Below are 16,011 nucleotides of genomic sequence, written 5' to 3'. Positions count from 1 at the left end.
AAATAAAGACATCATAAAATTTTTGCTGGCAAAATAGAAAATATCATGTTGGGTGAGGTAACCCAGATTCACAAGGACAAACATGGCATGTACCCACTCATAAGTAGATACTAGAAGTAAAGCAAAGTATAACCAGACAACAACCCACAACTCCAGAGAAGCTAGCAAACAAGTATGACCCAAAGAGGGATGCATGGAACACACTGGGAAGGGGAAATGGATGAGATCTCAGTGGGAGAAATGTGATTGAGGGGTGGACAATGGAATGTAAGGCATGAAGAATGAGAACAAAAGGGAATGGTATGGATGAGGTAGAACAGGGATGGAGTGAGAAAGCAATGAGAAAGATACCATGATGAAGGGAGATATCATGGGGATAAAGATAAACCCAGTGCTAGGGAAGTTACCAGGAATCCCCAAGGATGACCCCAGCTTATACTACTAGAAATAGTGGAGAGGGTGCCTGAAGTAAACTGGCTTGCCCCAGTGACCAGATCGGTGAATACCATCTCATCACAGAGCTTCTCTCCAATGATTGATGAAGGCAGATGAAGAGATCCACAGCCAAACATCAGGCAGAGTTCCAGGAGTATAGTCAGAGAGAGAAGAGGGATTCTATGAGCAAGTGTATCAGGATCGTTATGGGGAAACTTGCAGAGATGACCAAACCCAACTAGTGGGGACTCATGAAAGTTGGATCAATGGCTATGGAGCCTGCATGGGACCAGAGTAAGCCCTCTGCTTGATGAGACAATGGTGTAGCTTGATTTCCTTGGAGCCCCATGGTGGTAGAATCAGAATAAATCCCTGGTGCATGAGGGATTTTTGGAGCCCACTACCCATGCTGGATCACCTTGTACAGCCTTGAAGCACATGGAAGAGCTTGGTCTTGCCTGGATTGTGCCTTCTCCAGGGATTCCTTGCCTTCTTGTCAGGGAGGTTGGGGGGTCTGTTGAGGGGGAAGGCTGGGGGGTGGGAGGAGGGAAGAGGGGGATCTCTGGTGTGTAAAACAAAAAAAACATTTTTAAAAAAAAAATGAAAAAAATTAAAAGAAAAGGAATGATTGACATCTAAAATGTCTTTTCTTGTTTTTCAGTCTGTGTCAATTGTCCTTCATAAATTTATAATTGTTTTTTATATTTCCACAAATTTAATTAGCATAAATGATATGGAATAATCTTTGCATGTTTATGATCAAGAAATAATCTGATAACCAAAACTGGGCTCCTCTTTACAGCCCTTTTAAAGAACAAAAGGTCTGTAAAAAAATGTTGTTCTCCTTGTTCATCTCATGGTTAGGCAGTCATGTTAGAAGACTTTACAAACACAGCTTCTAATATTTCCAGGGGACAAAACTTCATAGAAAACATCCTGTTCCTATCCCCACCCAGCCTATGTCTACCTACAAGATCTAGTCTATTTCTCCTTCCCAGGGAGATCCATTCATCGCCAACCCAACCCCTGAGCCCTGCTTGTCATCTAACCATAATAACCACCATAATGATTTCCACAGTGGTTGTTCAATGACCGTGGCTTATACTAAGTTTTGGTTTGCCCAATCACTGGGCAAGCTTTAGTGAAACATTTCACTATTAAGATAAGAATTTGTACTGTATCAAGCTGATGAAAGAAAATGCTGGCCATATTTTCAGGAGGGGAGGCCAAAATCATTTTAGATTATGGATTGGCCTATAGAAAAATATCTGCCATAAATCAAACAGTGAAGGGGAAGATGAATAGGCATCTCACACAACTTAAGTAAAACATAGCTATTTGAATAGAGGATGATAGGTTTTTTTTGTATCCCAGAATCCAGTCAATATTTATATGTATAGTTTAGAGGACAGGAGAGGAGAGGAGAAAGTGTTTACAGGACTCTTGGTGACAAGAAAAGCAATAGAAAATGTGCATTGGCACTAAAATTCATGTATCCATGGAAACGTGTGAAGCTCCTGAGCGCATGGGCTGAGGGGGATGAGTGTGTTACTGCACTATGGAGGACTGAGAGATTGCTGAGAGCCACTCACACAGGCCTGTACCAGCTTGTTTTCCTCTGCTAGATTTAATTATGGGGACGTACAGACATCAGTGAGGAAAAAAAATCCATGCTTGTTTACGTGTACTTATATCCTGGAATACACTGTACTTGACTCTGAGTTTTAATCAGAAAACGTTTGATGATGGAACGTTTGATGGGAACAGATGAGCACATTTCTTGCGTGATGGAAGAAAATGTCACGAATTTTATTACACTGATTATTCGTGGTGATTTAAATATGATCCTGGCCAGTGATTCCTATAAGTCACTCTCAAAGAAAACTGCATAGAAATATCAGAGGGAAGGGAGGTCAGAGGGACCATCTGCAGAAAACAGAAGTAGCTACAGAAGAGGACCAAGCTTCTAATGAAATAAAATGGAACTGCTCACAAAAGCCTGGTTACATAGCGATATATTTTTCCCCCCATTTTCTCTTCTATTGCCAAGTTCTGGATTCTTTTCCAATAACTTCGAGATTATTGACACATGGAAATAGAGATAAAATTGTTAGTGGGTCTTTAAAATACTGTGTTTTCTCCTCTCTGGAGTTTGTTTTCACACTCAGTCTTCTGATGGAGCATTACCCAGTGTGGTGGCCTTTGGTCACACACAGTACCTCAGATGTGGCCGGTGCATGTGTGGCCTAATATTGAGTGTGGTGGATTAACAAGAGCATACCACTGGCTATGGTTTGGGTAGGAAGTGCCCCCTATTGGCTTATGTGGTGAGGGCTTGCTATCCAGCTGTGACACTATTTTAAGAGGTGATGGAAACTTTGGGAGGTGGGGGCTGGCTGGGGGGAATGGGATTTTAAGTGGTCCTTAGAGGCTGGTCCGTGTCTCCACCCTTTCCTGTCTCCTTTCTAGCCACCATGAGGGAGCAGTTGCTCTCCCTGCCCCATGGCCACGGTACGCTACTCCATCACTGGGCCAGAGACAACAGAGCTGGAAACCATGGTAAACTGAAACCTCTCTCGAACTTGAAGCCAAAATGTATCTCCCCCACCCCCCTTTTATATTGTCTTGCTCCGTGTGTTGGTTAGTTTTATGTTAACTAAGCACAAGCTAGAGTCATCTGGGAAGAGGGACTCTGAACTGGGAAAAATGCTTCCATAAGATTTGCCTGGAAACCGGTCTGTAGTGTACTCTATTGACTAATGATTGCGGTGGGCAGGTCCAGCTCACTGCGGATGGTGCCATCTCTGGCCTGGTAGTCCTGGGTGCTGTAAGAAAGCAGACTGAGTAAGCCATGAGGAACAAGCCAGTAAGCAGTACCCCTCTATGGTCTCTGCATCAGCTCCTGCCCTGTTGGAGTTCCTGCCTTGACTTCCTTCAGCAGTGATAGGCTGTGATATGGACCTATACGCTGAAATAAGGTTTTTTTCTTCCCACATTGTTTTTTTTTGTGGTGGCATTTATCACAGTAATGGAAACTCTGATGAAGACACGCATATATTTGTCATAGCGCTGACACCAAAACTGCACTCAAACCTGTTTAAAATGTTTCCATAGCTTGGTGAAGTATTTAAGTCTTTATGGAACTGGCATTGTGTAGCTGTTGTGCGTCTCCGTTGTGATGGATGAAACTGCCCCCAGCTTTCAAAGATTTATTTGTGGTTATTTTTCAATATGGAGTGCACACAGTCTACACAATCTTGCAGCTGACTTATTGTATTTTTCCCCACTACAAAGACAGTCACACTGATTGCTCTCAATGGCATTAAATGGTCCTGCTGGCCATGTGCCAGGTTTCTCTTTGCTCCAATGCAATTCTCCATGTCAAGGTCCAACCAACAAACTGACCCTCTCCTCCCTCTGCTTGCTGTCTGAGAGCCACTGAGGCAGGATACCCACCCCAGACCCTGTTCCTTGCGGGCTTGCCCGCACAAAGGAACACAGTGGGTACTAAGGAAGGCTTAGCAAGCACCTGGGATGGTCTTGCCACCCTGTGTGGACACTGGCTCAGCCACTTCCCTTGGGACATGGATGGTAAAGTAATTCAGGTTGTTCTGTATTCTAATCTGGACTCAGATGAAGGTCTGGGTTATGATTTTGTTGCCTGTGGTTGGCCCTTTGTAACGTTTATCCAATATGTTTTAGCTCTTTGGGATTCAAATTTCATTTTCTTCTAATTAATATTTTAATGGAGCTTAATAATCAAGTGAGTGTTACAGCTGAAACTTTTGTCCAAATCTTTAGTACGACCTGCTCTTTCCGTGAGTCTGTTTGCATTGTAAGATTCGGGGGAGGGAACAGGAGAATGGACACTGGTTTGGCTCTGGCTGAATTAACATTTTGAGCTGTAACAGAAGGCACATTAAGTGACAGGACTGTTCATTGTTAGCAGGCAAGGAATTCGAAGCCCAGGCCTTGGAGGGCTGACATGTGAGTCAATCCAGTTCTCTTTCTCCCGGCTCTCACCTCTTCGACCTTATGCCAGGTACTCTTACTACTTCCGACATTTCTCAAATGTTTCTGCCTGTTTCCTCTATCCTCTCAGGTGGTCATATCCAGTAGTCAAAAAGCTTCTGTTGAATTTCAAAAACCACGTTGCTCCCCTGACCCCAACCTTCCAGGGACGTTATATTCCAGACTTCAGTCTTCCTCAGTTTCCACACTTCTAAGGTCAGGCCCCAGGATCTCTCTTATGTTATCTCCTGTGCTTTCCAGTTGCTCAAGCTTGTCCCCTCTGGCCTTACTTCTGCTTCCGGGGTCTATGTGTTTGTTTCCCCACCAGACTTGTGTGTGCTGTCCCTTTTTCTTGGGGCACTTCCTCCTTCCTGTCTCCTGATTCCTGAAGAGCTACAGGCCCTGATGTTCCGAGACTCTCAAATGTCAGGACTCAGTGAGACTCTTTAATCAATGTATGTAAAACATCGCACACACTCACTTACATCAATGGTTTTACTGTAACTCTAAAGCCTGCCTGACACGTTTTGACTAGTGGCCACTCTGCACACTATTTGAATGGAGTGCCTCACACACAGGGATGTGGGTTGTACCTTATAGAATCAGCATGATGTCTGATACACAATGAGTATAGGTTATGCAAATACTTCTGCAAGTGAGCGATACAAATTCCTCCCTCAGCTTCTTAGCAATTCCAGGGACCTTTGCCTCCTTGAAGCAAAAAAGCTGCTGTAGCTCCCCCCATCACATGCTCACGCGCCACTTTCAAAAATGGAAATCAGTGGGCACAAGCCTTGCCCCACAAGCATTTCCCTGTTCATAGAAGACAAATATCTTTCCTAGAACAAATTCCCCTGCAGGCTTCCCTTTACATTGTATTGACTAGGACTGGGTCAAGGGATGTCCCTGTCTACAAGGGAGCTGGGAATGTATTTGATTTCCTAGTCTGTAGAGAGGCAGACATGCAGATGAGAACAGTAAGATTAATAAAATCAAAATGTCGATAAAATGCCAGGACTAGTACAGCCATCTGCAGCTCTCCGGTGGCTGAGTAGAGGTTTTGTAATCCGGGAGATCACTGTACTGACAGGCATTTCCATTTGACAGTGCTCTGTTTTTTTCTGCCCTTTGCATCTTGAAAACATGGTCATTCATATAACTTATCTTTCCAATTTAATAACTTTTATGAAATGAAAGCCTTCTCAAGTCATGATGTGGGAAAATGGCTTATGTATTTCCATGATTAGGGGAGGTTGACAGAGGTAAAGCAAGGGGAGAACAGGGTGGTCAGATGAAGAGAAACAGCCAGAGTAATGCTTCCCTCAGACCAGCCAAAAGAAGAAAAGAAAAGAGAGAAGATCCTCCAAGCCAGGCCGGCCTGCTGGTGGCAGACAAGGGGGGAGGAGGGCAGAAGAGAGAGGCCGACATTGCCTAATTTAGTTCAGGTTCTTTTTCAGGTTTGTTTGTTTGTTTTTGGTTTTGGGGGTTTTTTTTGGAGGGTTGTTTGTTTTTTGTTTAGTTTTGGTTTGGTTTGGTTTGGTTTGGTTTTTTTCGAGACAGGGTTTCTCTGTGTAGTTTTGGTGCTTGACCTGGATTTACTCTGTAGACCAGGCTGGCCTCGAACTCACAGAGATCCACTAGCCTCTGCCTCCCAGCCTCTTCCACGCTCCTTTTAAGAAAAGAAAAGGGCCAGGTGGTAGTGGCGCAAGGCGTTAGGGCAAGCACTCAGGAGGCAGAGCCAGGTGGATCTCTGTGAGTTCGAGGCCAGCAAGGGAGAGAGGAGAGGGGAGAGAGAGGAGAGGGGAGAGAGAGGAGAGAGAGAGAGAGGGGAGAGAGAGGAGAGAGAGAGAGAGGAGAGAGAGAGAGGAGAGAGAGAGAGGGGAGAGAGAGAGGAGAGAGAGAGAGAGGAGAGAGAGAGAGGGGAGAGAGAGGAGAGAGAGAGAGGGGAGAGAGAGAGGAGAGAGAGAGAGGAGAGAGAGGAGAGAGGAGGAGTCCAATATACTGAGTCCAATTAATGCTGTCTATACACACATGGGTGTGGAATCATCCACTGGGACATGGGAAACATACCAACGGCCACCTCCTACAAGGACTTTTTCTTCTCCAGCAACCAGCAGCTGCCCATAGCTCTCCAACTAGGGATGGGACCTCAGTAGGCCCTCCCCTTACGTGCTGGAATTGTGTGCAGGTAACCACACCACTGCTGCTGTGAGGGCACATTTGAGACTGGTCCTTTTCTCAGTCATCTTGGCAAGAACCTTCTGGCTTCTTTTGAGTGTAGTATATAACCAAATCTGCCTGAATAAAGGGTGCATGTGTGCGCATGCATGTGCAGACACACACACACACACACACACACACACACACACACACACACACACGAATTATAAGGTTGAGTATGTCTATGGAAAGGTTTGTAATATCAGAGTGGCGTGGCTAAGGAGAAAGGAATGAGAGGGATAACTTTATTCCTTTGGGCATTTCGGTTGGAGTCCAGTGGGAGAACCAGACTGATCAGTCGTGTGGCTCTTGGGATGAGTCGACAAGGGGCCCCGCTGGGGAAGCGCTTTCCTGACCTGGTGGTGAGCGGGAGGGTAGGTTTGGAAGTGGCTTCCGAGGGAAAGGTCAGAGGGTTGGTGTCAAAGACTCTTGGCTTTCAAATTTGGATTAGGAAACACGAGGACAGGACGCTGCGTGGGTGAAAGCCGCTTCAGAATGGCGGAGGCGGAGAAGGGGAGATTTCAAAACAGCACCAGCAAAAGGCAGGCTAAAGGCCGCAGTGAGGGGGCAGCAAAGACATTTCACTTTCCCTGTGACCAAATCTCCTTTTACTCATCACATCATGTGCTCCCTTCACCACAACTTCTGACTTCTGGAGTCACCACCTCCGGGGGCTGAGGTTGTGTCGCGCAGGATGTGGGCTAGGCCGTCAAGCCGGGACAAGCAAAATGCTGTCCCTTCTACAGCCAGGGCAAATAGAAAGTGGGGTGTCTGAGTGTGGGGTGGGGGACTAAACAAGAAAGGGCTAACAACAGATGACTCTGACACCTCTGTGATTAGATGTATTCATGAGCAAAATGGGCACAATATCCCGTGAGCTATGTCTCAGAGTCCGCGTGAGGATTGGGTGGAGCATTAATTTAGAAGGTTTAGAAGAACCGAGTACTTGACAAACAGGCAGTGTTAACTAATACGTCATTACCTGATGGCCTCCTCCAACTCTTGCTTGCTTTCCCCCCTCACCCCCAGACTTGGAGCACAAGTCTAGAAAATTTAATATACAAAGGGGAGATGTTTTCACTAAAGGGTGTGTTAATGTTTCATTTAGACTTCAGACAACTGTGTTTTGAGGCACTGTCTTCAGCCTGGGCTCCCATGGTGAGGGAGCCAGACACAGCCCTGCCCCCCATAGTCCAGACACTTTTCCCAGTTCTGGAGTATTGTTGGCTTTTCTCACATTATTTTTGTGTGACACATATTTTTATATTATTGTTTCATAATCCAGGTGTTTTCAGGAAACCTTTTTACATTAAGCTTTTGCTTAACATGCACAGATGATCATAATTTAAAATTTGCTCAGTATGAAAGCTTATAAACTAAAAAGTAAGTACTGTTTCCTTATTCTGAGGTTCCCTAGTGGCAGTCAGGAAGTCGATCTTACTCAATTTTTAAAGATGTCTCATTATGGAGAGATATATTTAGGCAAACACAAGCCTCATTTCTTGTCCAATGGGTAGAGAATAAGGAAGGAAAAGAGGGTGTGGGAGGAGTCCGGGACTTTTAACCACAGAGTTATGAAGGATGAGTAGGAACATTAGCCCATAATGGTACTACTGACATGGAAGGGGGAAAAAAAGTAAACTTGGATAAATGCAAGAAAACTTTATTGGAATCTACTCTGTACAGAACATGTTAGTAACCAGCCAAATCCTAACAGTCTGCACAGGCAGGGGCGAGATGTATGAATGGAAACATTACAGCCTGAGCCTTACTAGCAGAACAGTCTACAACCCTCCAGGGCCCTTATGTAGATTATAAAGAGCGATTTTTGCTGCTCGGTCTTCCCAAAGTCCTCCTTTGAAGGGCCAATCCATGACCGCTGGGATATCTGCAGACTAAGGTAGCCTCGGAGTGTTGTATTTTCTGCTTTTCCTAATTCCACTAACCCATGAGCTGAAAGAGTCCTAGACTTCTTCCCTCATGTCGTCATAGCGACTGCTCTTCTCCTGAGCTCTGTGTCCAGCTGGATGAAACATGGGGATCAAGACACCTGTTGACCACCAAGACAATTGCTGTCTACATCCATTGGGACATAATATCCATCTCTGGCTTCTTGACTTGGCCAAGGATTGGGAGATCAGTCAATCCTTCTCTGAGAATTGTTGGTTGGACTCTATTGATTGCCCCTTGTTTTGAGTGTTTTACTGTTTTATCCTTGTACAGCTGTCCGCAGACCATCGCCAGCATCCCATTTTTCTCAAGAGGAGAAATAGGCCTCAGGGCTTCTAGGATGTCTTGCTTTCTTCAGTGCTGCCTGCAAAAGCTTGTTAATTGCTGGCTGATTAGGTGGATTCTCCCAACATCAGCATCAGCCCAGATAGAAGTGGCTCCTGGATCCAGGGATGGTTCCATCACTGTGTTTCTCCATCTCCCAGCATTGAGAATTCGGTGCTAACTGTTACCTGTGCATTACTTTGGTCATCGTATTTGTTACTGATCTGGACAGAGGGGCAAGTGTTCCTTATAAGTGGCGGGCCTTTCTCTAGAGCATAGTAATCATGCTACTATAGTATATGCTCTTTTCTATTTTAAGATATTATCATGACCACATCAGACAACATCATCAAATACACCACTCCCATCCCGACTGAAGAGGTAGTTGTTCAGGCCCAAGGATACAGGATGGAGTGAGCCATCACTTTAGAATTCAAGACAGATAAAAAAGCCAGTATTCCTACAACAAGGAGTTCCATATAAAAACACACTATGACAAATTAGGAGAGGGATCCGATCTAAAGTAGGAGAGGTTGATCCAAAATATTATTTCCCATCAAGGAGCCATTTCAGTGCCCTAGACCTGAGTGTGAACTGAGTCAGACAAAGCAGACAGAGAATTAGTGTCTGCTCCTGCGTAGGGAACAGAGCTGGCAGGGTAAGGAACTGTTTTACCTAGAGGGAGTCGTAGAGCACCACCTACCCTAATAATTACATTATCTTGTCTTCTAGGAAATCAGAGAGGTTGCCCAAAAGCTTGGAAAGGAAAGGGGATGAGATATGGACACCATTCAGAATTTTGTTCTTTAATCAAGTGTAGTTCTCTGGTCATCTGAGGATGTTTTTGGATTGTGAACAATGCCGGACTTCTTACTTCAGGCACCAAGATTTTTGTTCTGGGAAAACACAACAAAACAAAACAGAAAAGAGACTGGGTGAGATTTCACAACAGGACCACTTTCTTTTGGTAGATTTCAAACATGAGACATATGCAAGCGACCATTGTAATGTCAATGGATAGAAACAAAGTATTGAAACAGAGGATGGGAAAGCAGAAGGGAGGAAAACTAGGCTACACTGTCAGCCAGGCTTCTACCTCAACAACCACCCTTCGCTGTCCCCTGGCCCGGGTCCTTACCCTGCCACTGTGCAGATACTTGATGCCTTCCTTCTGCCTGCCCTTCCAGAACATTTCTGAACCCAGTCTTAGGGGGCCAGCAGCACCTCAACAACCTTGGCTCTCTACCACAAATTGCCAGAGTGAGTCTTGTTGCTAGTGCCTGGTAAGTTCTGAGCTCCGTGTGACCTCTGCATTCTGGGGTTACCATAACTGTCTCTTTAACCAGGCTCTTTTTAAAATTTTTAAATTCATTTTACATACCAACCACAGATCCCACTCTCATCCCTCCTCCTGCTCCCCCCCCCACACCTTCCCATTCCCATCCCCTCCTCCAAAAGGATAAAGCCTCCCATGGGGGTCAGCAAAGCCTCAACCAGGCTCTTTTATAGGAAACTTTTATCCGATGGCCAGGCACTCAGGGCCTTGGCATTCTTGATCTCTCAGCTCCTCAATGGGCATGGAGGAACAGACAACCCAATTGTGTCATGTTGTCAGAGGACTGGTCACCAGAAACTTTCAGGTGCTCGTGCTGGGTGCTAGGGTCGGCAGCACAACAGTGCTGTCAGCCGCCATGGTGTCTGCCTTCTGTAGAGTTCAAGCAATAGTGTTTTCTAAGGTCATTTCAGAATAGAAAGCAAGGAGCCACATGATACTGTAGCAGGTGGACATGATTAAGTTTAGGGAAAGGTTTTTTTTTTTTTAAGAAAGGGCTGATGGAGACAAGAGCTGAAGAATGAGGGAGAAGAAATGGTAGAAGATGCTTCCAAGTGGTGGGTACAGCAGGCACAGAGGTACTGAGATGCTGAGACTGAAGAGAGCATGCTACTCTTTTTGTTTTGTTTTTTGAGACAGGGTATCACTGTGTAGCTTTGGCACCTTTCCTGGAACTCACTCTATAGCCCAGGCTGACCTTGAACTCACAGAGATCTGCCTGCCTCTGTCTCCTGCGCATGCTGGGATTAAAGGCATACACCACCACCACCGGGCCGGGAGCATGCTAGTTTTGCCTGCTTCTTTATTTATTCATTCTGTATATCAAAGAGGCTCACTAGTGCAGCCACTGTTAGGTGCTGAGGTTGCCATGGTGCAGGAGATGTGGGCTATGTCTGCCCCATCACACCCTGTGCTTTGCTTAGTCCTTGACCTTGACTGACTCGGCATGTCCGCGGCACACTGCGGTGGATACTGCCCTCTGTTTACGGCCACTTTCCTCCACGCGCTCCCTTGTCTTGCAGTCTTTCCTGTCCCCATTAGCTTTTTTGTAAGTCCCAGCATGCTTCAGGTTAAAGCCTGTGCAAGTTACAGGCAGGCACTGGGGGATCAAACCTCCCTCCTTCAACAGTGCTGCCGTCGGGACTCACCTTTCTCCAATCTCTCACTCTCTTCACTCTCCATTTTGATTTCTGAAAGAGATCGAAAACAGTTTCAGAAGCGGCATCCCTCATAGGCATGGAAAAGAGGGGACATGAAGCAACTTCAAAATCCTGGGTCTCAGAGAGGAATTATGACTAGGGGCTGGGAGGACTTCTTTGCATCCCCAAGGTAAAGCCTTTTTGGATGTTGGACATAATTCCACCCCCCGTGTAGCGGTATCCTCACTGAAGTGAAGGGGTGTGGGGATAACACACTCAGTTTCACTGGTCTTTTAATAACCAAAGAAGAGTCTCTAAAATTTGAAATCTAAGTAGGTTTAGAAGGTGGATGAAAGGCATTCAGTCCCAACGACGCTGATGTCTAGATGGTTAGCCGGATGGGGCTGCCAAGTAATACCACGTGTGTATTGTTGCATGGACAGGCTAAGGTAGGAAATCTCCAGTCAGCTAGGTCTCCAAAGGCCCAGTTACTCCCTGAATGGACTTACTGTTGATGCAATTTGGGGTTCAAACTCCTCCAAGTTGATGGATGGGTTGTTAGTAATGCCCTCCCACGAAGAGACTCATGATTTGTTCTCCTGGGCATCCATAGAAAACATAGGGACCATGCAACAATACCTTGATGGTTTTGTGACTCAGCCTGTACTAGAGTCTTCCTGAACGCTTCCGGTAACTTCTTTTTAGTGTGCGTGCATATTTGAAAATGGCCATCTTCATGGAGGGATACCCATGGACAGGATTTATACTTTTTGAGTAGAAAGATTGTTAAGTTTCTTTCTTGAGATAGGGTCTTACTACATAGCCCAAGCTGGTCTCGAACTCAAGCCTCCCTGCTCCCCCCTCCTGAGTGCTAGGAATATAGTACTTTATCATCATACCTGGCTCCGCCTCTCTTCCTCATTTTCAAAATCATTCTGCCAGCTGTGGATTATTTTTATAGAGTCAGCCTTTTAATTTTTACTAATGAGTCCTCTAGCCGTTTGATTGAGATTGCTTTGATGCACTGATCAATCTGGAGAAGGTAGTGACAATATTTTGTCTTCTAATCCTTGAACACAGTATTTGCTTCCATTTATTTAGGTCTATTTCAATCTCTACCCATAGTCATGTTGTACAGTTTTAGGTGTTGCATTTGTTTTGTGAAATGTCTTGCCGACACCTTATTATTACGTGATGATCCCAGAAACTGTATTGAAACATTTTCTCAGTCTTTGTTTCTTGTTGTCTATGGAATATAACGGACCTTGATTTTTTTGTTTTTTTGACCTTGCATTTCGAGACTTAGTTACTCTCGCTTATTAGATCAAGCAGCCTTTTAATAGTTTTAAAGTCTTTCTATAAACATGATCATGTTTTCTGCCTCAAAGATGGAGGTTTTTTTGTCCTTTCTTCCCGGTCTGTAAGTCCTTCTCCTCTGAGTCTTTTCGCACTGGCTAGGACTTCCAGCACAGTGCTGAAGAAAAGCAGTAACCATGGGCATTCTTGCCTCCTTCCCATCTTAGGGGAAGAACAATTTGCCCTTTATCACTATGATGCTATCAGAATGGTTTTGGTAGACGTCCCTTGTGGCCTTGAGATATTCCCCTTGAATTCCTAGTTTTTGAACATTTTTCTTTCTCTTTTAAAATTATGAATGGGTGGTAATTTCATCAAAAGCCTTTTCTGTATCCATTGACATGACCTCATGGGGTTTCTTTCAGTCTATTTGTTAATGACTATCACTCCTTGGGTTTTGAATGTTCAACTCTCCTACCTTCCCAGAATGTGCTCTACTTTATCACGGTGTAGCATACTTGTAATATATTACTAGATTTTAATTTCTTGTTTTGTTAAGATTTTTGGCATCTGTGTTCATATGGGATTCTTTTTAGGATTCTTTTCTTGGTTTGTTTTTCTAGTTTGAGGTACCAGGAATCTCCCTCCTTCAGAGTAGCCTGACCATTGACTACAGGCAGTAGCTGTGAGCAACCACAATGCCACCTTTTTTCGGCTCTTAGTTACGGTTGCGTTTTTCTGTTGCTGATCTCTTGAAATAATAGTTTCACTCTCATTTTGTCTGGTTTCCAGTTGTCTGTGGCAGGAAGCAATTCATGAAGCAGTTGGGAGGAAGCAGAAGTCATTTTTTCCCCCCATACAATTTCAAGAGAGCTTTAGCTTTAGACAGGCTACTCACATTTCTTCATATTGTATAATCTTCCTTTGCGGAGATGCGTTTTGGATTACAATCTGGAGTCTGACCTTTGCAGCTGGAGACAGCTACTCCTTTGGATATTTGAGAGCAGGCTCTCTGTCCTTAGGCCTACTCTCAGGTTAAGCATTCTTGGTTTATTTGATGCCCTGGTTTCAATGTGGTCTAGCCCTAAGGTCCATGTGCTTGGAAGCACAATGTGGCGGCAAGGACAAACAGAGTGACCTTGTTGGAGGGAATTTGGCCATGGCAGCCACACTTGGGAGAATTAGTATGTACCCCTTGGGAGTGAGTTGGATCTCAGGGACTGGCGCTGTATAAGCAGGTTGTTATATAAGAAGCCCAACTCCTTCCTTTGGTCTTTCTCCTGCACGCATGTGCATCTACACACACTCCTCTTACATGTGTTCCCACCGCACTGTGCAATCTGCACGTCATGATGCAGTGTGATGTGACTGCCTGACCTTGAGCTTTTCAAACCATAAACCATGACAAAAGTTTCCTTTAAGCATCCAGCCTTTGGTATCTTGTTACAGCAACGCAAAGGGACTGAGGCATTTGAGCGCTTTCTTATTTGAGTTTCCAGATACTTTCTAAATCGGATTAGATTTTATTACTGCCCCAAGTCCTCTCAAAAAATCATGGTGCTTTATAGCTGGATATAGTATCCCAGACAAATACAGAACACAAAATAATCAAATGATCTTTTCATACCCATGGCAAAGTCAACACAGTTACAAGAAAGCCCCTGTCTAAAAATGAAAGCCGACAATGGGGAGACACCACGTGTGACCCACACTTTTGGAATGGATAGTAACTTCAGTATTTTGAAGTGGAAACGGGGTGAGATCACCAACTTTCAGTTTTTAAACTCTGTGGTGGTTCCTGTTTAAATGCTGATGAAAAACGAGTGACTTTGGAAAAGACACTTGTCCTTGAAGGAATTATAACTAGCTAGGTATGGTAGCACATACCTTTAGTCTCAGCACTCAAGAGGCAGAGGTAAGCAGATCTCTGTGAGTTTAAGTCCAGCCTGATCTACATAGCAAGGCCTGTGCTAGCTAGAGCTACATAATGAGAACTTGTCTCAAAAAAAAAAAAAAAATTGTGACTCTGAGAACCAAGACTCTTCTACCTTTGCTGTCGGGGGACAAACTGTAAAACCTGTTGGCTTTCTGAACACTATTATATACATTTTTATATACAAACAAATCCTCAAATGGACAAACTGATAGGGTTACTTCGGATTGGATGGAAACAATAATTCAGAATTATACAGTCTCCTGCCTTTTCTTTCTTATTAATTCGGGGGAGGGGCAGGGTAGAAATCACCTATGTAAATTTGATATTTCCTTCTTATTCATTTAAATGGCCTAAATAGGATAAAAGTATGTAACTGAGACACAATAGACTTTGGCCAGAACTTTTAATGCCAAGTTAGTTACTTAGAAGACTGTCTCCTCTGAGAAGTGGATTAATGTCATATTGGAAGAAGTCCCATTTGGGGATATACTCCTACTAGTTGTGGATGAGGATGGGTCATGACTGCTCGAGTATCTGTCTGTTGGCAGAATTCAGTTCCTTGAGGTTGTAGAACTGAACTCCTCATTTCTTAGCTGGCTGGCTGTCAAGTGAGGACCCTTTCTAGCCTCTAGAAGTGATCCAAATTCCTTGGTTCATGGCTTTCTTTTCTCAATTTCAAAGCCAACAATGATGGACTGAGCTTTCCCCAAATCTCGTATACCTCCTCCATCTTCTAACGGAGCTCTCTAACCTATCTGAGTAAATGTCTGTGGCTCGTGTAAATTTTTTTCTATAAGAGATAACACATGGAGGGTCTGTAGTGATGACTCAGTGGTTAAGAGCACTTGATGCTTTTGCAGAGGACCCCGATTCAGTTCCCAGCACCCACATGGCAGCTTACCTGTAACACCAGTTCCAGGGGAGATGGCACTCTCTTCTGGCCTCTAAGGGAATGAGGCAGGTATGCAGTACACATACACACATGTGTGCAAAATGCTCATACATATAAAATAAAAATAAATAAATCTTTTTTTCAAGATAATATAAAATTTTAGGTATAGGAAGTAGAAGTTTTGAAAGGGGCAGTATTTTACTTATTGCAGCCAAGACCAGAAGAATGCACAAAGCAAGGATCGTTACTACAGAACTCAAGTTCATGAGCATCTTGTAACCACAAGGTTTGATTTTCCATGGTATGTCCCTCTCCTGGGGATGGCAAGGATCCTTTCTTGGACCAAACTCATTGTCATGTATAACTGACCACACAACTTTTGCTATCAATACTTTTATCACATTCTTTTGGTGCTATCCTCTTCTGTCTGCTGCCTTTTGATGACATAGTTTAATGTGACCATCTTACACACGCA

At 44.3% G+C, this 16,011-nt stretch overlaps 1 long non-coding RNA gene across 1 annotated transcript; it reads right to left on the bottom strand.

Moving 5' to 3' along the window:
* Positions 1 to 8,313: 8,313 nt before the first annotated feature.
* On the bottom strand, positions 8,314 to 11,523 carry LOC131922792 (uncharacterized). The gene is made up of 2 exons (XR_009382385.1): positions 11,422 to 11,523; positions 8,314 to 9,836 (listed from the first exon to the last, which is right to left on the bottom strand). It is a non-coding gene; the product is annotated as an uncharacterized LOC131922792 (long non-coding RNA).
* Between the last annotated feature and the right edge of the window lie 4,488 nt (positions 11,524 to 16,011).

Source organism: Peromyscus eremicus, chromosome 12, assembly GCF_949786415.1.
Source record: "Peromyscus eremicus chromosome 12, PerEre_H2_v1, whole genome shotgun sequence".
Lineage (NCBI taxonomy): Eukaryota > Metazoa > Chordata > Mammalia > Rodentia > Cricetidae > Peromyscus > Peromyscus eremicus.
The sequence above is the reverse complement of the archived record's forward strand: the minus strand, read 5'-3'. Positions and strand labels throughout refer to the sequence as shown.